General features: G+C 39.9%; 1 pseudogene; it reads right to left on the bottom strand.

The window, feature by feature from the left end:
• LOC126406019 (nuclear GTPase SLIP-GC-like) overlaps positions 1–9,247 on the bottom strand; it is a 41,296-nt pseudogene extending 32,049 nt beyond the window's left edge.
• Between the last annotated feature and the right edge of the window lie 5,399 nt (positions 9,248–14,646).

Raw genomic sequence — 14,646 nt, forward strand, 5'->3', positions numbered from 1 at the left:
GGAGTGCTCAAATAAACGGGCCTTTTTTCTGAACGCTCCTCTGGTCTCCTGCTCATGAGGGATTCATTACAATATCGTAACATGGCTTAGATTTCTAAATAAACATTCACCTCGTCGCTAGATAGACCTACTCCTGAAAAACTTGTGCGCAAGGCTTTTTGTCCCTACGAGGCCGCCGTCATTTACCCGACGGGAGGGGTGAGCGAGTGAGCCCTGCAATCTAGAATTTGGCCACTGATGTCATTGTTTCCAACCCATTTTACACACTGGCCCTTTAAGCAAGGTATGGGATTCCTGCAAAACATTTCTTAAAATATTTGCAACTTAGAAGCTTTATCTTGTCCAGACAAAGTAATAGTTTGACAATCCCCCCCCAGATCCACTCTGGAAGATCGCAGGATAATCTAACAGAGGAGGAATGGTCAGAAGCATGTTCTCTAACTCAAACTCAATCAATAAATACAAACTCCAAATTGTTACAATATAAATGGATAAGTAGACTATATATAACACATCTAAGTTGCACCACTTCAATCCCAACATTTATTTATTTATTTATTTAGAGGACAGTGCACATTAATGAACATTGCTGGTCATACCTGATACCTGCCTCATGTTGGGATTCACAGGACCACAGATTATTTGCCATTTGGTAATATCTAAACTGGACATTTAAAGGCTTCCTTCTCTGCATGCTCTTTGTTCTCCAGACAAAGACAGCTATTTGACACGCATCTCCACGAGGTCTCACCTCACACCTCAGTGAGACACAAGTCTCACAACTTGATTGGACAGGACTTTTACAGTGACATGTGACTCTGTGATGTCACAGGCATCTGTAGAAGGTCTGCTCCCCTCAAACAGTCCTGCTCTCTTACTCGGGAACTGCGGAGCAGCCCACACCTCTTTCCTGCTGGGCCTGGAACAGCCCAGATGCTCAGGCCCTTGCTCCTTGCCCTGAACCATCAAAGGTGGGGCTTATTGCTCACAGACTCTTTTTCCTGGACCACGACTTGCCCACGATCAAGGCTGAGGCAAACCTGAACCAGAGAAGTTAGGTTTGCAAGCACAAGGTTTGCAACTAGCTTTCCAGCAAAAAGGAACTAAGTGAGTTAGCACCCAGCGTCTAACTCTGCAAGGACCCTGAGCGTCTGGCTTCCTCGGATCAGAACCTTTGGAAAAAGGACACAGCAAAAACTGCAGCTGGAACCACAGCTCTTCCCAGCCTTCTTCTGCCGGCTAACAAAGTAGTACACCACCAAGGGACTCTTTCTTCCATCCACTCAAGGATCGGTGAAGTAACAACTGGGCATAGCTTCATCACATTTTTAAAGGCTAAGCAAGACTGTTTAACTTGTTGTATGTGATTTAATGCTGTCATTGAGTTATTGTTGTGATTGTTTGCAGTTAGGTCATTGATTAGTTGGCTTTGCCAAAGCTAAGTGTTTAGTTTGCTGATACTGTTCACAAACAGATTCTTGCACACAACTAAATCTCTGCACTAATGCAGACTGTTTGCAACACAAAGCACATTCACATAGACTCATTAACAAATAGGCTTTCGACAGAGCTACGCCCAACCAGGCATCTCAAAGTTCCCGCTTCTTTTCCTTTGTCTTTGTCCTGACCATCATTAATTTAATTATTAATCAAAACTCCAAATTGATAGTTTAGCATATTTTATGAGACTGATATCTTTATCTGGCTATCATTTTCCCTTTACAGGAATGGTGCCCCACGAGGTGATTTAATGTTTATTAAGTCACATTATTTAATATAATTATTAATTATTAATAATTATTAATTATTAATAATTATTAATTATTAATAATTATTAATTATTTCTGATAGCCGAATTTAAATCCCTACATATTTGCTGCCGCCGTGTGAGACCTAAAAATATGTTCCCAACATATTTGGTGCCGCCGTGTGAGACCTAAAAATATGTTCCCAACACTCAAAAAAAGACCAAAAGGGAACACTATTCCATTGTATCTGGGAATGTCCACAGATTCTCACATTTTGGAGAAAAGTCTTGGATCTGGCGAGCCAAATCATTGGTGAGGAAGTGCTTCTCAATCCTAAATTATGCTTACTAAACCTTCACCCAGATGTCTTTATCACCTCTCAAAAAGTAAGATGTCTACTTAATATTTGCTTTCTGGAAGCCAAGCGTTGTATTGCTTCCTCGTGGAAATCAGATACATCTTGTGCCATTTCACAATGGCTGAAGGGAATGACATTTTACAAAGCTTTGGAAAAGATCAGTTATACAGCAAAAAACAGGCTTGATAAGTTTTGGAAAATACGGAACATCTTTTATAACTTCCTTGAGAGAAACAATATGGATGTGGATGGTTGGATTGATGACAAGCTGTATTGAAATTTTGTCTTTTTTCTTTTTCTTTTTTTATTCATTTATTTTATTATGCTAGTGCAATGCACTTGTAATACTTGTAGGCCCAGTATATGGGTATGCGGTGGGTACTGTGCATGTTTTATGTAGGGTGTTGTTCTCTGTAAAACACTGAAAAAGCCTTCAATAAATACATGTTTTGTTTTGGGGTTTTTTTAAAAAAGAGAAAAAGAATATTTGACCATGAGAGACACAGAGTGTATTATCTGTTAACATTATCCAGTTAAAGCCTCGTTTGTTATTTACTTTGCACCAGTGCCCGGTTGCATTTAATACTTTAAGTTTTTGATTTAAAGTCAAGGTAAAGAAAAATCAATCATTTCTTTCTTAACACATTATACATTTTAGAAAATACTTGTTGAAAATGGGGAAGACTGGGAACTGTGTGGTACTGCATTGTGGAGTTAGACTGGGAAGTAGTTTTTCACCATTTCTGTGTCCAGGATTTTTGAGTGGGCCTAAAATAATGGCTTGATGACACAATCGTCATCAACATATAAAAACTATATCACCAGCTACTAACATTAGGGCTTGTAGTAGTATTCACTGAAGCCAAGATATTAACAGACATTTTCTATATAAGTACATAAAGGTACATACAAAGTATAACCCTATGGTAGGCTGCCATTTTTAAGAAAGTATTAGAAATACCTGAGTATGACCCCAGTCTAGGTTCACATCGTTTTTTTCTCGTTGGTGATTGCCATTTGCTGGACTCGCCCTGAAGATCCAACTTTCTCTTCACTTATTGGATTGAAAAAAAAAAAGAAGTTTGTTGCATGCGTCTCTCACAAAATTGAAACATGGTCTCAATATACTGAACAAAAATTTAAAGGTAACACTTTTGTTTTCACTCCAATTTTTCACAAGTTTGAGTTAAAGATCAAAGACTTTTTACATTTTAAAGTGGTCCCTCTAAAATGTGCAGTTTGATCACACATCATAATGCCACAGATCTGCCAAGTTTTGAGGGTTTGTGCTGTTGGCATGCTGACTGCACAAATGTGGACCAGAGATGTTGCCTTGGAACTTAATGTTCATTTCAATATCATAAGATGTCTCCAATGTCGTTTCCCTAAATTTGGAAGTACATCTAACCAACCAAAGAACTGCTCAAGTCAGTTGTAATTACATACTGCTGCCAGGACAAGATTTCTGCAGGTTAAGACTTTGGATGTAGAGGTCCTGGGCTGATGTGGTTACATGTGGTCTGCATTGTGAGGCTGGTTGGATGTACTGCCAAATTAATGGCAACAATATTGTGGACAGCTTGTGGTAGTGAAATGAATATTCACTTGACAAGCAACAGCTCTGGTGGACATTCTTGCAGTCAGCATGCCAATGGCATGCTCCCTCAAAGCTTGTAACATATGTGGTTTTTGTGTTGTGATCAGAATCTTGATATGCCACACCTGTCAGGTGGATGGATTATCTTGGAAAAGGAGAAGTGCTCACTAACAAGGAATTTAGTTGATTTGTGACCAAAATTTGAAAGAAAAGTATCTATAGAGTTAAAAAAAAATCTTAGATCTTTAACTTTTGGAAAATAGGAGCAAAAATAAAAGTGTTGCGTTTAAATTTTTGTTTTGTGTAGAGTTCATATCTCACCTTTATCACTTGAAGCACCGGTGGATGGAGGAACCTGAGGTTGAGCATGTAAATGTGTCTTTAAAACAGTGTTTGATCAAGAAAATACATTTCCATAGCATTTGTCCTCCAACAGGGCTCTACAGGCTTAAACACAACACACACACAATACACACATTGAAATTTGCATTTATGTTCCCATTCAGTCTGGGATGAGCCAGAAAAGAGCTAACAGGTGATCAGGTTCAGTGTCCTTTTTCCCCCCACAACATTGTGATTCAATGACATGATTCTCCAGTCAGTCTCAGTCTTTGTCTCAGGGCTCTTCAGTGCCTAAAATGCAGTGCTGTAACTTGTCCTAGGTGGGGCTACGGCACTGTAGATAACTCTGTATTGGCCGTTTTTGTCATCTTAAACATTTGTATTTTTAAAGTTTTTCTCCTTTCACAGAAACTGAGACTGAAGCTTGTGTTTTGGATGTTATTATCATACTGTTGGTGATGTGTCCTTGTTTTTATTCCAGTACTCTGCACAGATTTGACACCTGCCCACCCACCCATCTGCTCGCCCACCCACCTGCTCTTATCCAAGAACTCTCTGAAGCCCAGTTCGCCACATGGCACGACATAGCATGGAGGTCATTTTTAGGTTCATGAAATATACCCAAATTCACAAATATGTAGGATATTACTACAGACCTAACTGTATTCTTATGTCTCTTTGCTACAAGCTGGTCTGACTAGCTAGAATCTGGTGGGCGCATCTCTGGTGGTTGACCAGCCAGCCTGGTTAAGTAGCTTTCTGGCTAGCAGTGTTGCCAGGTTGATCCAAAAAGTCAATATTAGTCTATAAAGAAAGTGAATACTGAAAAAAATAAAAATATTTGCACTATGACGAACCAGGCCAGACTTTTGTCAACCCAGCAAATTCATTTATTCCATCCTAAAGCTGCCCAGTTGGGTGGAAAATCACCTGATCTGGCAACATTTATTGGAAAAATTGTCCGCACCAGATGAAGCTGTTTTTGGCGCATCATTGATACGGTCACCAGGAAATCCTAGCATACTACACATATTGCCATCAGGCAGAGAAATGTATGCCCGTTCACACAGAGACAAAGAATATAGGCAGTGCTTTTTCATTAGTCATTGCATGAAATAAAGGTGTTTTTTTTATTATTTTAATCATCTTTTCCCCTCAGTTTATTGAATACAAACGTTCAAACAAACATCTGAAGAACATGATATTAGTTACAATACAACTGAGAACATGACTGCCATGTCAAATAGTTGGGCAACAGTGCCTTAGATGATACTTAATTGTGTGAAACTGTTTTCAACTTACTTGAGCAGGAGAATCAACTGTTTCTGGATTTGTTGTGTTTTGTTCCCCCTAGTAACAAAAGAAAATAGTTGCAAATCAATAATAGTTAAAGTTGCTGTTTGTCACTCTGGACGAAGATAGTTGACTGCTGAGTCTCATTCCCAGGTCATCAAATACAGACGCTTTAGGTTGGTAGTTGGACTGAACAACGAACCCAAAGCGCCAATATTTGACGACCTGGGAATGAGACTCAGCGATCAACTATCTTTCTCCGGAGTTACATGCAGCACCTTCAGGAAATGTAAAATTCTGTTTAATGCTTTTGTTATCAAACAGATTGTATTTGTATTATGTTTTTTGTTAATTGTCTTTACAATGCAGAACATTACCTTTAACAACTCTAGTTCTCTCTTGAATCTTGCCCTGGGTCCCACTATTGGGATCAAGTCAGTGATTTCTTGATGACCAAGACAGTAAAGATTTTTCTTGTCAATGCGTTGAGCTGTAATCAAAAAATATTCAGTTGAATCATAGTAATGCAAAACTAAAACTAATTTCAAATTGCTACAGAAATATATGATATAAGGAGGGACATACAGTAGGTGTGAGCATTACAGCCACACAGTGCTGATAGCCTGGTTGTATGATTGTATTGATTGTATTTTATGTTAGTGAAGATTCTTAGTCATCCAGGTCATGGTAATCTTAAGTGCTATATCGTAGGTAACTGGACTTGCTTGAGTTTCTTGAAGATGTTTCACCTTACAGCAACTCTATTCAATTGGTGGCCCGCGGGCCACATGCGGCCAAGAAGCAACCTCCAAGTGGCCCGGGCAGGGAGTGGTACTGAGACCCGGGATGGCAGAGAGCTTGTGGTTTTGGGCCTCAGAGGATTTGTTGTGAGGCAGATCTGGACTCGGTTCAGGAAAGCGGAAGTGGATCTGATTGACAGCCGATGCAATGCCCACTGCCTGCAATGGTTCTCTGTGGTGCCACAAGATGACCCGCTGCCATGACCAAGAAAGATGCTTCATGCCTTTCTGGCCATCCGTCTCATTCCCCCCCTCTTGGATAGAGTGAGTCAGGAGTGGCTGTCAGTCATTCTGATAGCCCCTGGTTGCCTCTTGGACCATCCTCCAAATTTGGGGTGCACGGTCTGAGGAGGCAGGTTTGATGGGCGTGTTGCCCACTTAGGGTCAACCTCTTCAGGGTTGGCTCCTGAGAGGGACAGGATGAGGAGGGCTGGAATGTCTTTGCAGGTTGTGCAGACCATTCAGGCAGCAAGAGCAGGGTCCACCATTGCATGTTACAAGGCAAAGGGGTTGGGGCTCCAATGCTGGTGTGAGAAAGGGAGGCTAGATTCATCTGCAGTTGGCATTATTTGATGGATAGAGGGCTGTCACATGCTAATATTAAAGTGCTCGCGGCAGCCATCTCTTCCTGCCATGAAAGTTTTGGCTTCAGACTGGTCTTTGCCCACCCTGTCATGAAGCGGTTCTTGCAGGGGGTCAGGAGGCAATGCCTGGTAATACATGCTGCCTTCCCACAATGAAACCCGCCACTGGTGCTCAAGGCCCTGGTGGAGGATCCCTTTGAGCCTCTGGAGCGCTCCACTCTGAAGGCACTGTCATTTAGGACGGTTTTGCTGCTTGCGTTGACCTCAGCTAAGAGAGTGTGTCAACTAACCACCCAATTGATGCACCCCAGTTGCTTGCTGCTTCTTGGTGACAGCAATGGGGCTTCTCAGACCAAATCCCTCCTTTGTTCCCAAGAATATAAGAAGTTTGTTCAGGTTGAGAGTAATGTGGTTTGGTGCTTTTTTGTGCTTCACCCTATGAGGGGGACAGGGTGGCAAATTGCATCTGCTCTGCCCATTTCATGTGTTGGCATGTTATGTTAATCACACAGCCCCAATAAGATGCACTTACAGCTGTTTCTGTGCTTTGGTGATGGTGTGGCCACTAAGGCCCTATCCAAGAAATACCTTGCAGGATGGCTTTGTAAGTGCATCTCCCAAACCTACAGGCTACTGTGGTGGACGCACACTTCACACATGGTGTGGCAGTGTCTGTGGCCTTGCTCAGCAGGGTTGAGGACATATGTATGGCGGTAATGTGGTCTATGCCCTGTCTGTTCATACAGTTCTATCTCTTGGACATGACAGGCTCCTTTTCATGGTCTGCGCTCGCTGGAACAACACAGGGCTGGTGAAAAGAGTTGAGTGTATGTCAGCTGTGTTGCACTAAAGTGTGATACACCAACATATCTTCATGTTCCTTGATGACCCTTGAAATGTGGTGTGCAGGGTGTCTGTTGCTTATCTTTCGACCCCTGCAAGGTTAGGCCAAAGCTCCACTCAGTTAGGATACTCACCACCTGGGTTGGCTGGGCCCCCTACTTCTTTGCTGTGGCCGCCTCGGTTATAAACAAGTAGCCAGGCTACAATGACTAACCTTTAGCAGGTCAAGATCAGTGAAGCTGGGTCGATGTTATGCGACAACAGGGCGTTCATTCAGCGGGCTCCACTCTCTGTACCCAAAGAGTTCAGTGAGGGCGGAGCACGTGTGAGAGAGAACAAAGGTTACAATATTGTAACCTTAGTTCTATTAGCACAGGCAGAGCCCTCTACCTTGAGGCCACAGCTCGCTGAAGAGGGTGTAGGATGTTTGATGGCAAGTGTACTACCTCTTATTTACTGTGTTCAGGCAGGCATGTCCTGATTGGCTGGCTCCGTTTATTCAGATTCAGTGTGTGAACGCAAGCTTGGGATTGGAGGAGTAGTATTAATCATAAAACGTACAAGATCTTTACTCATTCTGTTTTTTACTTTCTAAACAAAGACAAGAATTGTCAGGATTTGTCAACACTGATCACTCCCTTTGTCTTAAAAATATGTCAGCACTGTGCTGCAGAAACATGTTGCAGCATTTTTTATGTCTGTATGAGTAGATACCAACATTGTATAATATTTGTGCCCAACACAGAAGCATGGAAAGACATTTCAGTATTACCTCGAAATGTTTCTATCCACTCACTGAGATCCCATTCAGTTAATTTGTTCCGAACAAAATCATCCATGACGAAGAACAGCAACTGTAAGGTAAAGAGAAATAAACAAAAATTATGTTTTGATCAACCATTACTGCTTGGCATTTTGGAAACAGTTACAATCAATTATAGTTCACTAAAAGAAAAGAAGGGGTCATGAGGCTGATAATGGCATTCTGACAAAAGTGTCCTCAGCAAATATTTGGTGGAAAGTTACATCACAAATAACTGACCATCTGTCGTTTCTTTCTACTAGAGTCTGCTCTGCTTTTCACTTACCTGTCCACACATTTCAAACAGACATTTATTTACAGCATCATTAGCTTGTTGTAAATGTTAATATGTGAAAAGAAATCCAACCTTAACTAGAAAAGTTCACTCAGTGGAGTGCAGATCTCCGCCAGCCACCTGGGCTAATCGCTGCCACTAAAGACAATTGTTGTAATTCCAGCAGACACAGTGCAGAGTGTTTCAGAAGCTCCCAGAAAAAGAAATATGCCTCTAGTCTCTTTTTGACAGAGCCACGGCATGTTGCACAGAGCTCAGTGAGTTCTCCTGCTAACAGGCACTGTATGTGAAATATAGATAGAGTGTAGTTATAAGGACGAATGTCTTTTTAATGACTTAAAGTCATGTGCAAGTCATAACTGGACATTTAACGGTATTAACCTTGTCTTACTGTCTTTAGCCTACAGCACAACAAAGTAGGAAATAACAACAAAAACACAACTGAAAAAGACAACAACAACAAATATATTTAACTAGTCACTTACTGTCTTGTGGTAGAAGCACTAACACCAAGGAAGAAAGACCAAATCAAAAAACTTTGCAGGTCTAGAAAATCACTGCTGATAATCGAGCTATCATGAGCTGTATAAGCAAAGTTCATTGAGAGACTTGGAGCAGTGACAACTCTATAAATTCATATCACAGGAAACCTGCACTTCCTCTTTTGCTCTTTGTACTTGCTGTGAAATAAAAACTGCAGAACAGCTTAATTTCCCCTTTTAAAAGTAGTAGCAGACAATGACAGGTTGTCTGAAAGCTGCATATGGCTTAACTTAATTTTTTATAGAGATACAAATACTGCATATAAATATTTGTGTTAAGATATTTTCATCACAATAAAACCCATTTGAAGCTTTAGCTCGGATACCCTAACAGATCTGGTGGCTTACATGCTCCTGTGCGAATACTCACAATTAAAGAAAAAAAAACCAAAACATTTCAAACAAACATTTAAGCTTTGTCAGTGTCTCTTTAAAGGTAGGATCTGGAGGATTTTCAAACAAAACAAAATATAGACATATACAAATGAAATCCTGCTTAATCATCACCTATGGGCTTCTTCTCATGTGTGGTGGTGACTCTGTTTGCAGAGCTCCTGCCCTTTAACTGTATTTTGATGTTTTTGTGAGCTCGGACCGCTTCTGGGCAGAGATTTCCCCAGCCAATGAGAAAGCGCAGGTGCCGTGCCCGAGCGTGTACCAGCGCAAGCCTTGTCTGAACCTCTTCTGTGAAGCCTTCTTCCGTACCTCCGGGCTCCGTACACCCGGGAGAGTTGAGCCTGATAGGAGGGACCAAATTTGAATGTGTGTTTACAAACAGCAACTGGAAAATCCTCCAGACCCTACCTTTAAACAACTATTGAGAGCAGACAGTTGTGATAGAAATCAAGCCCTGATATTGATTATCTTGATAAAGCACTTTAAATTACACCAACAGGAACAATAAATGAAGCTCAAGCCGTTTCTCAATATGCGTTCTTGTGCGGACTTGTGTTCTTGTGGACTTGTGACACGTCATCAGTCACACCCCAAGTACTGTTCCAATTCAAAGTTCACATCTAGCCAAGTTCAGTCCAAATGCCTGGATGTGTTCTCGCCATGCCCCTTTCACCGGGAATGCATCGGAGCAGACTTGTGTGGACTTCAGACAGCCAGGTATCCCAGCATGCATTTTGCAACAATCTTCAGAAATGACAAGTGAGGGAAAGGCACACAATTGTAAGCCATAATTACCGATATGTTACTGTTGTGTTGTCACGGAACTAGTGTTTTCATGCATAGTTTAAACTTCAAACCCATGGTCAATGTAGGCTATTAATACAGAGCCCACTTGAATGTGAGGTCCACTAGATGACAGCGGTGTCAGCACTCATAGATAATAAACATAGGCTATGTGTATGAGCGCTCAGGCTGCCCCACCGAGAGCAGCCTCTCTTGGGTAGTCCTTTAAAATTTGTCACTGATATCTCTGTAGTGGTTAAATATGAAATGTAACTCAATTGGGGAATGTCTAATGGGCAACATCCAGTCTCAGTATATAAGATATATTATTATATTATTAAATGTTGTAACATTGTTAATGTAATTGTTCTTTGTATGTATTCTTTTGCTTATTTATGTTTTTACAATTCAATAATGATTTTAATTTAAGAATTTATTGTAATTAAATTATTGTATTTAAAGATTAATGGTATTTATTGTGGTATTTATTCAACAGCATTTTAAATATTGATTATCTGATATGAATTGTATACCTGATGTCTGAAGTGTGGCTGAATAAACTTTTCCTCTGAACATTTGACCTGTTTGAACCCATTTATATTTGGTGAGGACAGACTAAATGAGAAACTGCTGTCAGCATAATCTAGTACAGTTCAACAGCACCACAATCTACAACTCAACACTTCAATAAAATGTTAGACTTAATACAATATTAAACTGCTGTTGTTTTTTCTAGGTGTACCAAGTAAACTGTCATGTCTCCATAGAAATGTAGACAGAAAGCATAATGATGAGACAAATGCATTGATGGACAGTAACTAAGAATGTAGCCTATATGATGATAACAACACTTGAAATTGGGTCACTCTGCATAATGAGTAATTTTTAACTTTTTTTTAAACTTTTCATTCATTCATTTCATTCGTCTCATCACGTGTCATCCTCATCCTCCGCCTCATTCTCCGCTGTCTTTCTGGGATCTGCCTCCTCAGCTGGGCAGCCTCTTCCTCAGCCTGCAGGTACAGAATGCAATACCATGCACCAAGACGCCTTCTCCGATCCATGTCCGTTATTGATTTTTGATTTCCATCTCGCCAATGCTCACGATCACAATAACCACCAACTTTCCACAAACTTTTCCCCCGCACCTGACTTTTGATTATTATCAGAGGCCAGGTGTGGGAATTGGATAGGCTATAGATTAAATATGATCAAGCTGCGGGGAAAAGGTTTTATAAGACATTTTATGAAACTATTTTGGCTATTTGTTTTTGTGTGTCAGTTATATATGTTGAAACGTTAAAAACATATACACATTAATTTCTTACAGTGTCTATGAAAAGACGCAGGGCTGGGCTGTGTTTATATTGTTTTATTCTGAATGCATGTATACAACAGTACAACAGCAAAGGCGAGCGGAGGTGGTGACATCATCAAGTTCGCTGCTGTTCCAAAAGCAGAAATGACTGTCCACCCGTCCTCCCGTTCTTGGGAAGTCCGGACTCTCGCGCGGACTTGCCAATTTGCCAAGTCCACAAGTCCGAACTGCTTTTTTTTTTTTTTTTTTTTTTAAGCCTACGGTGGGGTATCTCCTTTATTTTTATTTTTTTGTTAAGTCATCTTTATTGCAAAAAGTGGTTTACAGTTCAGATGTGGCTTACAAAGATAGATATAATAGTGAACGAACATATAGAATACAAATAAGAACAAATGAAGCTTTGCCAGGGGAGGCTTATAAGTTATTAAAAGGAGAAAGAGGACCATATGTTGACAGTTTTAACTGTCTTTCTGTTGTTGGAGCCAGAAATCAAATTAATATAATGTACAACTTCATGGAGAAAATATATAAAATTAGGTTTTTTACTGGTGAATTTACATTTATGAATGTGGAACTTTGCCAACAAAATTAATAAATTTATAATGAAGTACATATTTTCTTTACTTTGACTTCTATAAAAGCAAAATTCCACATTCTCCCACAATAAGGTAAAGTCTTTATAAATATAGTCAATGACAAATCTGCTGAAGTTTTGCCAAAATGTTCTGGTGTGTAAGCAATACCAAAAGAGGTGCAAAACAGTTTCTGGGTGGTCTTCACAAAAAGAACAGTTTGTATTGATGTCTCTTTTAAATTTAACCATGTAATGATTAACAGGGTAATATCTGTGAATTATTCTGAACGACACTTCTTTCACCTTGTTTAATATCAGGTATCTGTGAGGAATCATCCAAACTTTTTTTCCAGTCAATGTTGTCTACAAATCGGTTCCAGTAAAACATGACATTTGGAATAGATACAATTTCTTTCTGAAACAAGGCACGAATATTCTCATTATTTCGAGGAAGTTTAGAAAAACAGATACAAGTCCGAACTGCTGAACCTGTGTATTGAGAAACGGCTTCAGTTTAAGTTCAATCAGGAAGACTGTTGTTTTTCTCTCCCTCCTACTCCCATCCTCTAGTCAGCTGACTATGGGTGTTCACTATTCTAGTTATCCAATCAAACGTTACCACGATCTCTCTCAGCCAATCAGGATGCCACTGCAATCTTTTATACCTGTTCCCTCCTCTGCTGCTGTCAACCGTCATTTTAGGCAGAATCTTTCCACCCTTCTCCACCCCATTTACCTGCACCCATCATATCCAGAGTCCAGGACGAGCTCAACAAAGGCTCCTTCTTCTAAACTGTGGATTCATCACCCTCCTTAACTCATACCATTTCCATGCGGTCTAATCGCCAAAGACTTTCCACATTTTTTCATTCTTATGTGCACATGATATTAAACATTCTTTCTACTATACAAAAGGAGTCTCTCCTGATTGAAATGGCACTGTACGATCAGAAGCAGATTTAATAAAAAAGGATTCATAATATGTTTAGTTCAGCAGGTTTTTTAGTAACTTGTCGTTTGAGATAATTAGTCAACAAGGACAAGCCTGACCAAAGGGCAATTTTGGTACCCCACCACTTTCTACCACTCTAACACTTTAAGTTTTGTTATTATGGAGAGAAATGACGTAAGCCTCCCAGACATCCTAGATTTAAAAAACAACAACAAAAAAATTTTTAAGTAACAAAATTACACTTAGCAGGCAGAAGTACTCTTTGGAGGATGCAGGACTGGAGTTTATTTACATGTTAAATATTAAATCTATAGTCAGTGAATGTCAAAACAGCACACTAGGCTACTACATAGTATTTTACAGTTAAACTTAGTCTCTCAGTAATATATTTAGCTGTGAATGTAATGCATTGAGGTTAGTGTACTTACATCTGGGTGACTGAAGAAGAATGGGCTGGAGGAGGACACAATGATCCCGTCTGAAATGACAGCTTGCGGGACCAGAGGGGAGAACGGAGGTTAAGGCTGAATCCAAATGTCCGCACTTCACTTTCAGACTTGCACATTGTGCGGGCGCGCTCACAGGTAGTCCGGAAGTGCTGAGGGCTGTCCAAAGCTACAACAAAGAGCATGGATACCGAGAGGTGAAGCTCCGTTGAATTTCTGCCAACAGCCACTAGGGGCGCTACCGCCATTTTGGACTGTTGAGCTTGGACTGTTGCGCCCAGACAACATGCAAGATGTCAAGGAGAGAGGAGAAAAAAAGTAAAAGAAAACAGTGTAGTGCAATTAACTGCAACAACTATCAGTGGAACACCCCGCACCTGGCCTTCCACCGTTTCCCGAAGGATCCCGACAGGTAAGAACTCCTGAGGTGTAAGTTTTAAAGTGTTTTAATATCAATTTAATATGCCAGTTTTGGAGGGAAGATAACACTTATAGAAGATTAACTTAATTACTCCTTCAAAATCACTCCATAAGCCAATCTACCAATATATATATATATATGTGTATATATATATATATATATATACATATATATATATGTATGTGTGTATATATATATATGTATATATACTGTATATACATATATATATGGCCTCTTGGACCATTTATATCAGAACTGATTACTGCTTTAGCATTAAAATATATCATATTAAAATAGCCTATAGGCCTATATTATTATTATTATCATTACTGTCCCCTTACTGTACAAACTGTAAATAAATCCTTATTCCTGACTATGTGACGTCGCCATTAATGTGTTTCTAGTTAAAATATTGATTTTTAATTTTTTTTATTTTTTGGTATTTTGGCTTATGGGGTGATTTTGATGGAGTAATTAAGTTAATCTTCTCATAAGTGGATGTAATATGTAGAGATGCCATCTAGGCCGTTTTTACTCGTTTTGTTTTTTTTA

This window comes from Epinephelus moara, chromosome 18 (genome assembly GCF_006386435.1).
Source record: "Epinephelus moara isolate mb chromosome 18, YSFRI_EMoa_1.0, whole genome shotgun sequence".
NCBI classification, from domain to species: Eukaryota; Metazoa; Chordata; class Actinopteri; order Perciformes; family Serranidae; genus Epinephelus; species Epinephelus moara.